Source organism: Ailuropoda melanoleuca, chromosome 6 (genome assembly GCF_002007445.2).
Source record: "Ailuropoda melanoleuca isolate Jingjing chromosome 6, ASM200744v2, whole genome shotgun sequence".
In the NCBI taxonomy this organism is placed as follows: Eukaryota; Metazoa; Chordata; class Mammalia; order Carnivora; family Ursidae; genus Ailuropoda; species Ailuropoda melanoleuca.
In genome coordinates, this window is record NC_048223.1 from 84061142 (window position 1) to 84076951 (window position 15810).

At 40.9% G+C, this 15810-nt stretch overlaps 1 protein-coding gene across 1 annotated transcript in view; it reads left to right on the forward strand.

Annotated features, from left to right (window-relative positions):
* Nucleotides 1–15810, forward strand: part of NRG3 (neuregulin 3) — a gene marked incomplete at its 5' end in the record, with an annotated part of 1035788 nt that overhangs the window by 491273 nt on the left and 528705 nt on the right. The gene's annotated exons all lie outside the window — the stretch shown is intronic.

Here is a 15810-nt window from a genome sequence, read left to right on the forward strand (position 1 = left end):
TAGCTTGGCTGGCAGAGCATGTATCAGTGTGATATTGATCTAACCAGGAAAAAGAAGAGCTGTGCTGAACGGACTCTGAACTGGAAGGGGTGTTATCTGAAGGCTGCAGTGTTTGTTCAAATCACGTATTGCTTAGGGTTAGGTCATATTTCTTTTTTTTTTTTATGTTAGTGACAGTTGTGGCCATTTCTTTAATCTGCAGGATTAAGAAAGTTGTTTGTTGAGGAATGTCTGAAGATAATTATAAGACATCATGAGTAGCTCACTTTTCTTCAAGGAATGGGTTAAAATGGGATTGTTGGTGAAATGCTCTCCCTCTTTAAGTGGAGTTTATCTGCAGTTCCAAACCTGTTTCATGGAACTCCACTGGACTCCTTTCATGGTTCAGAGTAGCAATACTAAGAGCCAAGACATAGCCATTGCTAAGTAGCAAAGGCATATTGTGCCAGGAGGCTGGAGTCTTGATTGGATTATGCTGAGACTGGGATACCTTGTGACTTTGTCATCTCATGTCCCAAGACCCGGAAGAAGCTACATCATCTAATGTGCATGGGATCCAGGAAGGAGCCTATAGAAGGGAATCAGAATCCTATATACAGTTGGCATTCAGGTTGTTCCATCATGACTGATTGGCATTCACTGACAGACAGAAAGGAAAGGGGAGCATTCCAGAAAGGGGGTAAAGGAAGTCATTGCAGGAAGGGATTCGGGATCCCAAAGTGGGAAAAAAATGTGGTGAATATTTTGTAGTACATACATTGTACACTTTAAACTCACACAATGTTAAATGTTAATTATATCCCAATAACCGGTAAGGAAGGGAGGAAGACATCTGCCCTGCTGAGGACTAGAGGACTGTGATTGAACCTGTCTTCATCCAGTCCCTAAAGAAAGCATATGCTGCCTCGAACGAAAAGCCTGAAGGACTATTTTGCAGGAACATAATCAAGTCAGCTGCTAGACTCCCACTCCCACTGCCACTGCCCAGAATAGGCTGAGAGGAGATGTGGATATGCGGCAACTGGACCCCTGCTTCTGCTGTAGATGCAGGCCCCTGGTCTGTTCTCCTACATGCTTATTAAAGGAATAAAACTAGTCCAAAAACTGGCCTCCCTGTTAGGGGTACATGTAAACTGCGGTGTTGGGACTGACTGCCAACTCCACGATAGCTTATGTTTGGAATTGTTTTTTCTTGTTTACAGAGGGTGTTCTGTGCAGTTACAAATTCTTGGTGACCTCAGATCCCACAAATTCTGAAATCTGTGATTCTGCCTGACTCACATGTGTGCCAAATGATTCCTAGTCACCCCCTGTCCCCACCTTTATTCTGTCTGAATGGTCCCTGCACATCTACACACAAATCCTGGTAAAATGTGGAAACGGTGCATTGCTATTCAAAGATTGCCCGGCCTCCAGTCACTGCTTTGAACCTGGGTCCTCCTCCGTGACACCATCTGCTATTTTTGGCATGCGCTGCCTGATATCACCTCTGCAGACAAGAGAGCCAGCAGGAAGCCCAAACACAGCGTTTCCTCTTGGGCTGAGAGTGAGGGGGCTTCTTCTTCCTCTCTCATGTCACACCCTGCTTGGCATGCTCTCAATCCTCCAAGGAACAGATGTGAGAGCATATTTACCAAGCAGGCCCGCAGTGTGCCCATCCTCCTCCACAGGGAGGCTGCGGAAGCCAAGCCAAGTGCCCCCCCCCATGCATAAGATTGGGCAGACAGTGGGACCACACAAGAGAAGCAAATTGGGATGCGCTCTCCCTGGGCCTGATTCCCACGTAGGGGGTGAGACATTCATCATCTGGGATGGTGAACAGCTCCTGGAGTGGGCCACTCTCTCCATCCGTCCTCTCTCCTGTGTACGGTTTGTCAAACATGACCGTGTGCACAGAGCTAGGGAAAAGCAACACAGCTTCTGAGCTGACACTTGGCTATAAATCCCAGCCAAACTTTTCTTTTTATTTAGTTATCACACCAGCAATATTTTATTAGAACCTTTAGAAAAACATAGAGAATGTCTGGTTTTGGAATTGAAGAGGTCAAATCATTTACTATAGTAACTTTAGTCGATGTGCTTGCTCACAACTGATGGGCTGTTTTTGACTCAACGGTGACCTCCAGAGTGGTAGGTGACGAGCTGAGGTCTCTTCCCCATCCTAGCTGCTGCCAGGTGCCGTGTTACAATAGAAATAAATCTTAGCATAAACTCTCCCATGCTGCAGTAAAGTGAACTGTTTGTCCCAGCTCTGGGGTGTCGTGTTATAGGTACAAGCCTACCATGGTTTCATTGTGGATAGAGTACTTTCCCACCTTTTGATTTGGCGTTCAGATGCCTGCCTTGCTGAATGGGATGTTTGCAAGTAAATGGAAGCAGAGACTTGAAATGGGCTCGAAAGTTTGGGATTGCTTTCTTGGCTTCTGCCAGCAGAGCGAAGAAGACGTACTCCAGGTGGCTGCTGCCCCTTCAGCAACATGAGACCCCGACCTGAGACCTGTGAAGCACAGTGTCCGTTGACGCGCAGACGGTCGTATTTATTTGTTGAAATCTTGTCAGAGGTAGTTGAACAGAGCTCTCCTCCTTCTACTTCTAGAACATGCGGTAGGAAACGAATGAGTTTTCCGTGCCTTGGCAAATTGTTATCCTCCTTTCTAGTTTGGATCAGCTTCCAACATTTTATCCTTTGAGTTTTCAGTGGTGCGAAATATCCCCAAGAGTCCTCTTCATGTGAAGATTTTTTCGCCAGACTCACTTCCTCTGGAACATTTTCATCCTTTTCGTCACCAGTTCTTTTTTTTTTTTTTTAATTATTATATTATGTCAGTCACCATACAGTACATCCCCGGATTCCGATGCAAAGTTCGATGCTTCATTTGTTGCGTATAACACCATGCAATATGTGCCCTCCTTACTACCCATCACCAGTCTATCCCAGTTCTTTCCATATTTATGTCAATAAATGTATCCTCACTAAAGTTCCTCTAGCTGCGTAACCGTCTTGGAGATGGTGGAAGTGTCAGAATCCCCGTGGTCAGCTCTTGCTCCTATCCCCTTATTTTCAATTTGGATTTCTAGTTTTATTCCTTTAGTTTCTTTGTTGCAGGTTCATGTTTGTCCATTTTTAAAAAAGCTACATGGGTTGATCCCTGGATGACAAGGAGACGATATAACGATACACTTTGCTCTCTGTTCGTGAACTGACATGTGCACAGTGACCAATCAGTGACAGACTTTGGGAGAAACTGACATGATTCATCGTTGATCATGATGTGTATGTGTTATTCGCACAGTGTTTTGTGGACTGAAGAGCTAGCAGGGAAGTTTGTAGTTGATGCAATTACTCACCTTTAATGTACTGAGATAATTGAAATTTGACCTGTGTTGTTGGAGCACTGGGTTTATGTCACTAAACCATGGTGACTGAAATCTGTGCATATCAGTACTGTGCCAGAGAGGATTGACCATGTGCGTGTGTGCCTTTGAACCGTGGCTATCTAAAGCTTCGTTGTTCCTGAGACTTAACAAGGATGTTGCTTAGGTCAGACACTTTATAGGTGTGAGGTATAGTCACTGGAATTTGCTGCTCATCTCTCAAAATCTAGACCCCTTGCTTGCCAAGTTACAGACACTCAAACTTTTCTTACTCTGTTCTGTGAGTCCCTAAAGATAAAGGAGCATCGCCTCTCATGTCCCGTCTTGTGCCCTCCCGCTGTGCCTGTCATCCCTCTACCAGATTGCTTCACTAGGTGTCTCTCTTGGTTGTTGGCTCATCCTGGGAGGTGATGACCTGTTTTTGCCTCCTTAATTCACAGAGGGTGTCGATTTTCTCCCTGTCAATGTCTAGGTTCCTACAGCTATCGCCTTCCTAGCCTGGCTGTTTTAATGCTGTTTAATCTGGTTTTACGCATCTCATGCCAGGTTCAGAATGCTCACTGGGAAGAAAAAGGTATTCCCAAATTATGTGGGTAATAGAATGTAGCTTCTTAAAGTTGCATCGGCATTTAGAGTACAAAAAGTATTCATCAAAAAACAAAGTCCTCTTGTAATGAAGGGAAACATTTGCATTTCATAGTGAGCACATGGTCCCAAAGTCTTTCTTTGTGTAAGCAAGAAATAAAATTGAACACAGTGAGCCAATTAGAAAGAAACACCCTGAATATGTATTGTTCTGGCGATATTCTCTCATGACAGTTTCTGCTTATCCTGTTCGGTATCTCTCAGATGTTTGTTATTCAGAGTCAAAGCGAAAGCCACTGGCCAGCTCCTAAATGCCATGGTTTCAAAGTGCCCGTCAAAAAATGAAGTTGTTACCTTATTTTTACAAGGACACTTTGTAATGCAAAAGGGCAAATACCACACTCTCCCAGGAAATATGTGGTAAGGAGAATAAACCAAGATTTTTCTTTTTAAGATCACTAGCATCCCTCTTCACAAAGAAAAAATGGCTCATGTCGCCTCCGCACTGCCTTTCAGACAGTTAATGAGAGCCATGTTATCCCAGAGAGTAAAAGGCAAATACCAGGTTCCTCTTGATAGAGGGGCAAAGAAAGGCCAAAGAAGGCCTCCTGCCGCCAGCTTTGGAAGAAACCGCTATTATCCTCACTTGCAAAGGGCAGTCTGTCTTCAGGTACTTACCATGGTTGGAAGAGAAGAGCCCAGGTCTGCCTTGTCAGTCCTGAGGTTAGAATTCCCCCTGAAAGTCCCCTCTGGGCAATGACAGATGAGCTATGCAACAGGTCCCATGCTCTGGGAAAGCAGAAACCCAGGGCTGGGGCTGCACTTGGTGCCGGCTGGGGTGGCCCTTGGGCCTTGGGGCCAATAGGACCAAGGGAGGTGGGAAAGCCAAGCTCTGACCCAGCAGCACCATTCCTGGGAAAGAGCTGAGCCAGGAGGAGCTGAGCAAGTATGTACACTGCACATACCAGGAAGAGAGTGGTTTAGAATGATGGGAGATGATTAAAATCTAGAGAAGGTCCCTGAAAAGCCAGGGCCTGTTTTCAGCCCCTTTGACCTGGTCACCGTGGCCTCTCCTGAGTTCTCCAAGGAGTTGCAGAGGGGGCTAAGCTAATCTGAACAAGTGAACCCAAATCAAACAACGTTGGCCCCCATTGGGATCTGCTCATAATTTTGGCTTCTATTTTGTTGCTGCTGTGAATTCAGTAGGACATTAACAAGCACTTTTTAAAGAAATCAAAGGTAGGCATACAAAGTGATAAAACTATCATTTTGGGTCTTCTAAAAAGACCAGGAAATATGCATTTTTATGGCAAAACAAAGGAGAGCAGAGCTTGAGTTAAAAAATAGAGAAGTAATGGAGGCCAAAGGAGGTACTGGTGAGTCCTGCTGGTGACCACTTTGGTCTCTGGGGCCTGTCGGGATGCCCTGGAAATAAGCCAGGAGGAGCCGGAATCTGCTTGAGCTGATTTTTCTCATCTGCCAAAAGTGTTCCTCTTGCTGCAAGTGTCTCACCTGCCCCTTAGGTTCGGAAGGAAGCAGGACAAACGGATTCGGTACAGTGTGTCTGTGGGATAGAATGCAAGATTGCCACTGGAATATGCTAAAAACACTGTCGTGATTTCTGAGATTGTGACAAGCCGTAGTTAATTTTGGCATTTGCTGCCTGTTTGTGATCCCATTTATTCTTAGCACAGTTTATTCACCTTACTATCTGGGATACATGGCCTTTTTTTAGTTAAATGAGAAGGATGGTTCTTAAAAAATATATGTAATTGAAAAAAATGCGTTCACCTAATAAGTAAGCAATAAAAAATAAGAAGCCAGAACTGCCATGGCTGTGTTGGGCAGGAAGATCATCTTTTCTTTCTCTCTCTATCTCTTTTTCTGAACATACCAAATTTGGTATGGATTTATACTAATTCAAATCCAGGGCATATGTAAATAAATACAATCATAATGTAAAATGCTTTCCTTAAGACATTAATGGAAAATTTAGCTATTGTGAAACTCAACAAAAGAATTTTTTTTTTAAATTTCCCATGTTATGCATATCAGTGAGCAAGGAACTGAGACTGGGGATTTATAGACACTAAAGCAACATCAATGAAAAGTCATCATATTTTGCTGTGCGCACACAGACATTTGTTAATTGCTTCTCCCGTTTACTTTAGCATTTGGAACTTTATAGGACTGCCTGCAGAGAGAGGATTATGGAGACATCTAAAACACCCACCGTGTATTTCTGTGCCACCCCACAAAAGTCTACTCCCTGAAAGTCCCTGACGATGTGCAGAGTCTTCCAGTTGATGTCTGCCCGGAAGGGAGGAGAAGTGGGGAAGATAATGAATATCATGTACTACATTGATAGTTGACAAATAGTAAATGATTTAATCCTCAGAAAAAGAAAACGCTACGTAGGTAGCGTATATAATTATCCTGGTTTTAGAGATGCAGCTCAGAGAATTTAAGTGATGAAACCATCTAATAATAATAAAGAGCGCTGTCAGTAAGGTTAATGATAAAAACTTAAAACATCCCCATGCGTTCATCAGTCCCACGCTGCGTGTTAGGTACCGTGCTAAGCATTTTACATATATATGCATGATTTTCCCAGCCTCCCTGGGATTTAGCTCCTGTTATTTGAATTGTGTAGGTGAGGAAGTGGAAGGCTTCTAAGAACAGGGCTTCTCACAATTTAATCACTATCGTCGTCGTAGAAGTCTCGGATGGATCTGGATAAAAGGCAGCTTCTGATTTGCTAGGTCTGAGTGGGACCTGAGGTTCTGCGTCTCTAACAAATTCCAGGTGAACCGATGCTGCTGGTCGGCGGACCACAGAGTGGCAGGACCTGAGCGGTTCAGTAACTTGGTCAAGGTCAGGAGGTTGATTCAACAGAGTAAAGATCAAACCGAGGTGCGTCTGGCTCCAGACTCCAAACACATCTCAGCCTGTGCTGTCTCTTCCTCACATCTAGCGGTTCCGGTGGGGAAAATGAGATGTGCGCAAGGATGACTAGGAGACCAGTACTAACTGCGGTACACTCTCAGACAGGGACTGAGAAGACTTCTTTAACTGCCTCCACCACTAAGTGCTTTCTCGAGAGAGAAGAATGTCATTGAGCTATTTCAACTGGGTAATTAAGGTGATTCCTGGGAAGAAGGGACACATAAGCTAGACTGAGAAGACTGAGAATCAAATACAAATACACACACACACACACACACACACACGTAAATGTATTTAAAAAATATATGTAAATATATATAAGTGTAAAACATGTTTTATAATATGCTATTATATGTAATATAGTATTTTATGTGTCTATCTATCATATCTATATGTATAAAGGCAGAGGGAGTAACATGCACATATTCAAGGCAGAATTGGGACAATGTGGTATTTTGATCGGGCTCTGGCTCTGTGGACCACAGTCTTTTCATTCCCCCTCTCTTACAGGAGGGTCTTCTGGATGTAGGATGCTTTGACTGGCTTATTGATCTACTTTAAAGGTGTTCCTTTTCTTATTTCCGGGGCCTCAAGAGCTCTTGATCTTAGGGCAACAGGAGCCCTAAATCTAGTCAATTTCCAAACAGAATTTGTTTGAATTGTTTGCTGTTCTACTTTCTATTTTATTTGGATTAAATTACGTTTTACATTTGCCTCTAGGTAATTCAACCTGCTTTTCTCAAGGTTTATTAAGTTTTTCTTCTACATTAAGTTTGGAAAAGCTAGACATTAGATGCCATTTAAAGTTGTGGAAAACAAAACATGAGCGAGAGAGCCTAGAAGTTTGGAGAAGAAGGTTCTATTTATTTATTGGCTTTATGCAGTTATTTAAAACAAAATTAATATGCAACAAATTAAAAACTAATTTTATGTAGCTGATATTGAGGACTATTGGAAACTGAATTAATAAAATTGGGTTTTATGATAAAATCTCATTATTAAGTAATGATAATATATATTCATTTTGACATTTTTTTGAGAAATTATTAGAAATCTACTGATTATAGATATTTCACTTGTAAATCTACCTTTTAAGTTATTATTAGGTGTCAGTTAGTATACTGCATATCTAGTTCCAAAAAAAACAAAGCAGTCGAGAGGACATATGTTAATTTAAGGATAAACAGTCACAGAAATAAAGGATGCTGGTGGTTATTCTTCCCCAGAAGTTACTTTGATTAAGCACAATATTTAGCCATGAATTTTCTGGAATTCAAGTCCAAGAAAATAAAATGTTATGCAGGGCTGCACTGCTCTGGTTATTTTAAGAAAGTCAACTTTTTTGGGGGGCGGGGGAGTCAATATTTCTCCTTCTCTAACTGAACAGATGGTTTTTGTATGCATATTTTGTTTGTTTTCAGTTATTGCTCAGACAAGCCCCTAGGCAGAACTGTCCCAACGTAGTGCTCATAAACAGGCTAGATCTTATGATTTTGACACTTTAAGTGATATTTACAAGTGAGAAGCTTTTTTGTTCATTTATTTCTCTCCTTACCTTTCAAGGCACTGCCAGTGAACGTAAAACTTCTGTCACCATCATTAACCTTAAGTTTATTGTATATATCCTCCTCTACCTACAATTTAAAAGAAATCTGTAAAACTTTCAATCATTATTTGACATACCGGGTGAAGTACAAACATGCCTATGATTGTCTGTGCGTGTGCATGCATGGGCACACATTAGTAAGGACACACTGCATGAGTCATCACACTGAAAATTGATCACTGAGATCCTGTCTCTTATTTCTGCTTTTGCTTTTGACAGAATGACAGTGGGACTGTATCTCAATCATTTAGTTTTTCACTATTTTAAAAAAGATAACTGTCTCCACGTAAGTATTGTCCGTATCTATTGTTCTAATTTAAAGGGATCTGTGTGATCTTTGACAGGAATAATTTTCCCAGCTTGAGAACAGGAATACGTAATGCAACCACAGAAAAAGCCTGACAAACCCTCTCATCTGAAACACATGAAAACATGAGGAGGCATTCATGTTAGGCAATTATTTTCAGAGCAGTTTCCATGGGACTTCATAAAACCATTGACTTCATAATGAAATATTGACCCTCTTTTCCCAGTGAAAACTCCATTCATTTCAACATCCTGTCACTCAAATCCTGTAAATGTTTTCATAGACATTTTTGAAGTAAACTCCAGATTGTCATCAGCAGCAAAAAGAACACACCCCTCCCCATCCAGAAAAACTGCCCTTTGGCCCACATTTTATGCTATTTAGTTGCTTGCAAGATTCATTAATTGGCAACAGCCCTTCCAGATACTCATTAGAATGAACAAGATTCCACTATAATTTATAGATTATATGTCACTCTTCCCCCTCAGCTGGAAAAGGGCACACATATTTCACAATCACTTTTGAATCTTGAAATTTAAACATTTTCCCCCAATGACATCTATTTTAATGCCCATGATTTAAAACATGAGCTTTTAATGTAAAAAAGATAATTTGAAAAGAAGATAGCAATCTCTAAGTTTTCATATGGCTCTTGCTCTTGGGGATACTTTTAGGACTTTATGGCACTTAAGAGGGTACAGAATTCTTTCTAAGGTCCTTGATTTTCTTGTATAGAAATTGGAAGGGGGATGGCAGGAAAAGTCATGCATTGTTCACGAGACCCGCATTCTAGTCTCATTTTTATTTCATATCAACAATGTGGCTTATCGTGGCAGCTCTCAAGGTCTTAGCTTTCTCATTTATGAAATGGGGATGATAACACCAACATCAACCTCAACATATAATTAGGATTTAAATGCTTACTTATACATGAGAAAATTACTTCTTAGGCCTGGAATTACTTATGGAATTTTGAGACCTCAGGTTCGCTGACCTAAGTTGCAGGATTTAACATTTACATGTAGGGAAGAATTTTATTAACTCCTAGGCTGAATGAATTCTTCCATTAATTCTTAAGGTTGCCGTCTGATATTTGAGGTTTTTTTTTCTCCGTATGTATCACACGTGTAGAGAAAAGGCTTTCTTAAGTGGGCAGTTAGAGTACAGACAGGGAAGATTTGAATCCTTCATATTTACAAAGACTCCTAAGGCTTGTATAGCTCACACTTTCAAGAGGATGTTCTTGGATCTTCATTGGACAACAAGGGTTTGTGTGGTGCTGTGTAATAAAGCACTCAGTAAGAGGCCTCAGCTATTGGGAGTTGCTCAGGGCTTGGTCTGTGCTGGACACTAGCAGGTCCTAACTTAACTTCACGTAATCACACAGTACTATTATGATCTGATTTTACAGCCAGGGGATCTGAGGCATAGCCTTGTCAAAGTCCCACAGCCTGCATGCATAGAGAAGCTATAATTTAGGTCTACACTGTCTTACCCCAGATCCTGTTATCTTAATTCCTGTATTGTGCTATTTTTGTTGGAAGGGTAGATGGATGGATGGATGAATGTTAAGCAGAGGTGAGCTTCTTAAAGCTTTATTGAGCTATGGGAAAATGGTTTGAAAATAGTTCTTTGTTGTGCATATTTAATAGGGAATTAGTATTTTGAAGGTTAAGTTGCCGTTTCCCATAAGTGAAGTCTATTAAAGTTAATTTTATAGGTTCTGAGTTAATGAGATATAATAAGCATGATTGTCGGAGAAAGGACACCAACCTCTGCATTCCATACCATTGACAAGTCTGTGCACTTCTTGAGGTTCTAACAGGCTCCTCATTTTTCCACCCCTGTCGGCAAAGAACGCGGGTTCTGGCACAGGGAGGCTGCTTAGCAACGATTTGCTGTGCATGAATGAATTAAATCTTTCTTTCAGTCATCCAATAAATTTTGCTTAAGTCTCTGCTAACCTGACTTAGGAGCTGAATAAAGAATGGTAAGTGAAGGAGACTCAGTCTCTTGAAACTTAATAATGATGAAGCACTCCAAAGACGATAGTGATGGTATTGTGGTTGAAGACACAGGGGTACTAAGTGAAGTGGCAGGTCCTCAGAGAAGTGGTCAAAAGAGGCCTCTCTTGGGCGCCTGGCTGGCTCAGTTGTTAAGTGTCTGCCTTTGGCTCAGGTCATGATCCCAGGGTCCTGGGATTGAGCCCCGCATGGGGGGGGGGGTCCCTGCTCAGCGGGAAGCCTGCTTCTCCCTCTCCCACTCCCCCTGCTGGTGTTCCCTTTCTCGCTGTGTCTCTCTCTGTCCAATAAATAAAGAAAATCTTAAAAAAAAAAAAAAAGAGGCCTCTCTTGGCAACTGACTAATACAATATGTGAAGGAGAAACTGGAAGGGCAGGAAGAGACTTGAAGGATGTGTGGACAGCAGAGGGAAGAGCATCCAAAGGAAAGCAGCTTGTGCAAAGGCCCAGCACTGGGAGTGATTTGATTCATTTGAGAACCTGAAGGATAGCCATTGTGGCTGGAACACAGTGAGGGAGCATAGAATAGGAAGAGATAATGTTTTAAAGGCAGGAGAGAGGTTTTTTTTTGGGGGGGGGCACCTTTCCTGGCTTTAATCTCAGCCTTATTGTGTAGAAGAATTATTAAGGCCTTTTGCAAATAATTAGACCCTGTAAGTTTAATCTATGAAACTAAACTTAAGAATATCATTGTCTCTGGGGTGCCTGGGTGGCTCAGTTGTTAAGTGTCTGCCTTTGGCTCAGGTCATGATCCCAATGTTCAGGGATCCAGCCCCGCATCGGGCTTTGCTCAGTGGGAGGCCTGCTTCTCTCTCTCTTACTCCCCTTGCTTGTGTTCCTCTCTCACTGCCTCTCTCTCTGTCAAATAAATAAATAAAATCTTTTAAAAAAAAAGAATATCATTGTCTCTTATTTGGATAGATCTGCTTGAGCTCAGTTTTTCTAATCTTTTCCAACTATTAGCTTTGGAAAATTGTACAGTAAAATATATTGTATTGCTCTATTTCTGATAATACCAAGGTCAATATTGTCAAAATGCATGGAGCTAGGAGAATGAGGTGATGACTCAAGTAGCATTAGTCATTTTGGCCAACATACCACATTGCTAAGGACATCTCTAAGCAGGGAGAAATTAACAAGGGGGCTGCATGAATTAGATGCTAAACCTACCTTAATTTTCCATCTCACAATTATTTAAATCATATATTCAAAGTATTAAGGGCCTCTGGATAATAGAAGATAAGGACAAAAATCTTTCTGTTGATCATGAGGAATGTCTGTGTCCTCTGATCAATGAATCGGTACAACAAAGAGGAAACAATTCAGTAGAAACAATAATGATACAAGCCAGTGAAGGAGAAAGAGACTGGCCCAGGCAAGTTAAATGACATTGTCAGGGTCTCACTGTAAGTTCATGGCAAAGCAAGTCCCCTGCAAATGTGTCTTCACCTCATTAAGTAACTCGTGAATTCCACCTCAGGTGCTCAGAGGTAGTGCTCATAAAAGTGAGAATGACAGATGTTTAAAGGTTTCACACCTCTCTTGATGCGTGGTGGGCTTGGATTACCGCAGTTACCCTGGGATACAGACTAAGCAGATATTGATTGCCCAATTTGGAGACAAAGAAGGTGAGAAATCGAGAGGTAGAATGACTTGCCTAACGTTATGAACCCAATAAGGGGGTGAAGTGGAATACTGTATTCTGGCTCTTAAGGATTTTTTTTCTTACGAATATCTTGAGTTCATAAAAATCATCATTAATTGTGTGAGCTTAGGAATTTTTTGACTTAGCCATTTGGGCTATTTAACATTGAGACTGGTACTGTGTTTTTCTAATCAAAGAATAAATTGAAATCTTTTCTCCTATGATTTGTCTCTAGGATGTGATTAATTTTCATGGACATTTTATTTCCAGAACTCAAATCAGAATGTTCTTCTTATTCTTATTGTTATTATTTTTGCATCCAAAATATGTCTAGATCCTCCTTATTTCTTTTCCTTGTTCGGCTATCCCTGATAGCCTTCTTTAAAGATGCCAGTCTCTTTTTCTTTTGACTCTATGTCAATTTTTAGATGATCACCACAAGGAATAGCTTTGGGAAAATACTAGATAGTGGCTGACATAGACGTAAAAGGAAAATAGAAGGGAACAATTAAAATTGGAATCTCACAGGTATGAACTATACTTTTTAAAGGCTGAGCATTTTCATCTCTGTCTTGAACAATTTTCTGGAACATTGTCTTAAAGTATGTGCACTGTGGGTAGGATGCAAAAGCAGTTCACAAGGGCACGGGGGTGATGAAATGTGTTTCTCTAGTAGATGACCCTGAGTTTAAAGCCTGACTCTGTTACCTGCTAACTAGTGATTGGGTGAAAGTTAAATAACCTCTGTGTGGCAGGTAACTCATCTGTAAAATGGGAACAATGATTATAGAGCTCCATGATTGACTTATGTCAGCTCTAGATGCTGTAATTACTATCCTGTATTTATAACTGTTATACACTGAGTGCTTACCCTCTGCTAGGCAATCTAAATGGAGCTGGAAATTCGGTGGGGAATAAGAAATAAGGTCCCTCTCCTCAGGAAGCTTATACCGTGGTAGGGTACACAAGTTAAAATTTTTAAAAAAGCAAAATAATTGTGAATCTTGAGTTGTTCCTGGAGGAAACAATCAGCGTGCTATTACAGAGAACACAAAGCACAGGTAGCGTGGTTAGGGAAAGCTTACTGGGAGGATGTTTGAGACAAATCCCTAAAAATGTACATGTCAAGAGATCAAATATTGCAGGCAAGGCTGTTCCAGCTTAGGGCATAGCCCACGCAAGGGCATTGAGATATGATTAGAAGTTCATTCTCTCGAGGCGCCTGGGTGGCTCAGTCGTTAAGCGTCTGCCTTCGGCTCAGGGCGTGATCCTGGCGTTATGGGATCGAGACCCACATCAGGCTCCTCTGCTATGAGCCTGCTTCTTCCTCTCCCACTCCCCCTGCTTGTGTTCCCTCTCTCGCTGGCTGTCTCTATCTCTGTTGAATAAATAAATAAAATCTTTAGAAAAAAATATAAAAAAAAGAAGTTCATTCTCTCCCAGTCTCCATCTAAACTACAAGTGGGACGTGCTATGTCTGGACACAGGTTCTGTATTTGTGGGCGTATAAGGCATGGGGTCTCTCTCATGATCATCAGTTCCTCCATCCACCAAAAAGTGCCTATCATGTATAAAGGCAACAATTTACTCGTAACATTAGGATTTATTAAAAATAACTTTATGGAGGTATGATTGATATACGAGAATGCACATATTTAATGTGTACAATTTGATGAGTTTGGTAGAGGGGATTTAAGCCTGTAAACTCAGAAAGAATAAATAAAGTAATGGAAAGTTTGTAAAACTTTATCTGCCCTCCTCCAGTGGTGGAGGGACCCTCATCTTTTGGTCTGATAATTGATGAGAAATAAAATAAGGATGAACAAGAACCATTGCTCTGGGACAAGATGGTCTTTTTCTAAAAGCTTAATATTGAAGGCTATGCAAGTGTTATCTTTGTGTTCTAAAATTCAGATGCATTTGCTTAGGACTGACATTTTCTTGAGGAGTTCATGGTTATAATTCATCCTTCTTCAAGTGAATAATGGATGTGCCCTTGGCAGACAAGATCAGCTAGTTCATGAAATGGATCAATTTAGCACCAGAGGTGTCTTTTTACACAATGGCAGGTAGTTAAATTTACAAAATTATTGCTATTACAAAGTTATAATTCATTTCTTGATGAAAGTCTCAGGAACATGTTGACTACTCTTAAAGAAGGAGATAGACAAAATGAAATTCACCATTTCATTGATTTACACTTTTACTCATTCATTTACTCTTCTGTGCTTTGCTTCAGTGACATTTGCCAAATAAGCATCTGTTCCAGGAGAGCTTTTGAGACAAATATTTAGGTAAGCTGCAATGATGGTAACAATACAAGAGAGAGAAAGTCATGTGCCTAAGCGCAGTACCATATTTCAAGGAGGAAGATGTTGTTTTTTGCCAAGAGTTTATGGAAAACTTTAGACTAGAATATCTGTAAGCTGATAAAGCTTGTGTCATACAGATAGGGTGAAGATAGTTTTCCACACCTGGAACTTGGAAGTTTGGAAATGAGAATAAGTGTCTACATATGACCCCATAAGGGACACGTTTTTTACTTAGACTGGTATATGGTGTATCTGGAGGGAAATAATAGGAGATGGGAGAAGAAAGCTAGTACCATAATAGGGATGGTCCCTATGATAGGGGACCTTTATATCAAGAGGACAAGTTCAGGCAGTTTTTAGAATTCAGTCTAAAAATTATGGAAGGTTTACTGGCAGAAAAGAAAATGTTCATAGTAATAAGACCGTCTACCAATTACTGCAATAATTAGGCCCAAAGTAAAGCATTTCCAAATTAGATATGTTCTTTTTATTTGCATTGAACCACACTTCATTAACTATATATCAAACACATGGCAGGCTAACAATTTATTTAATCGTGGCATGTAAGCATACAGCAGTTGAAGGAAACCATTGCTGGCTTAGAAAATGCTTTTATTTACATTTTCAAACATAGTTATAAATAATAAATTAGCACTCCATTAAGAATACGGTAGATCAGGCTTTGACTGAGGAGGGTAAAGAAAATGAACCAGAGTCTGGATAAACAAAGGGCTGAGCTGGATAGAAAAACAGCCTCGGCCAATTAGAATGCAGTAGTCAACATGCTTTTGTGAACAGTGTGTAATACAAAGCATGTCCTCAGAGTATGCTAGGTGCTGAGTAGTCTGGATGGGTCCTTTCAGAGAAAATACAACCTTCTTCATGGTGTCCTTGTTTTAGTGACTACTGTCGCATAACACATAACTCTGAAACTGAGTGTATGAAACAACAACTTTTATTTTGCTCATCATTTTGCGGATGGTGAACTCAGGAAGGGCCCAAGGGGGCAGTTC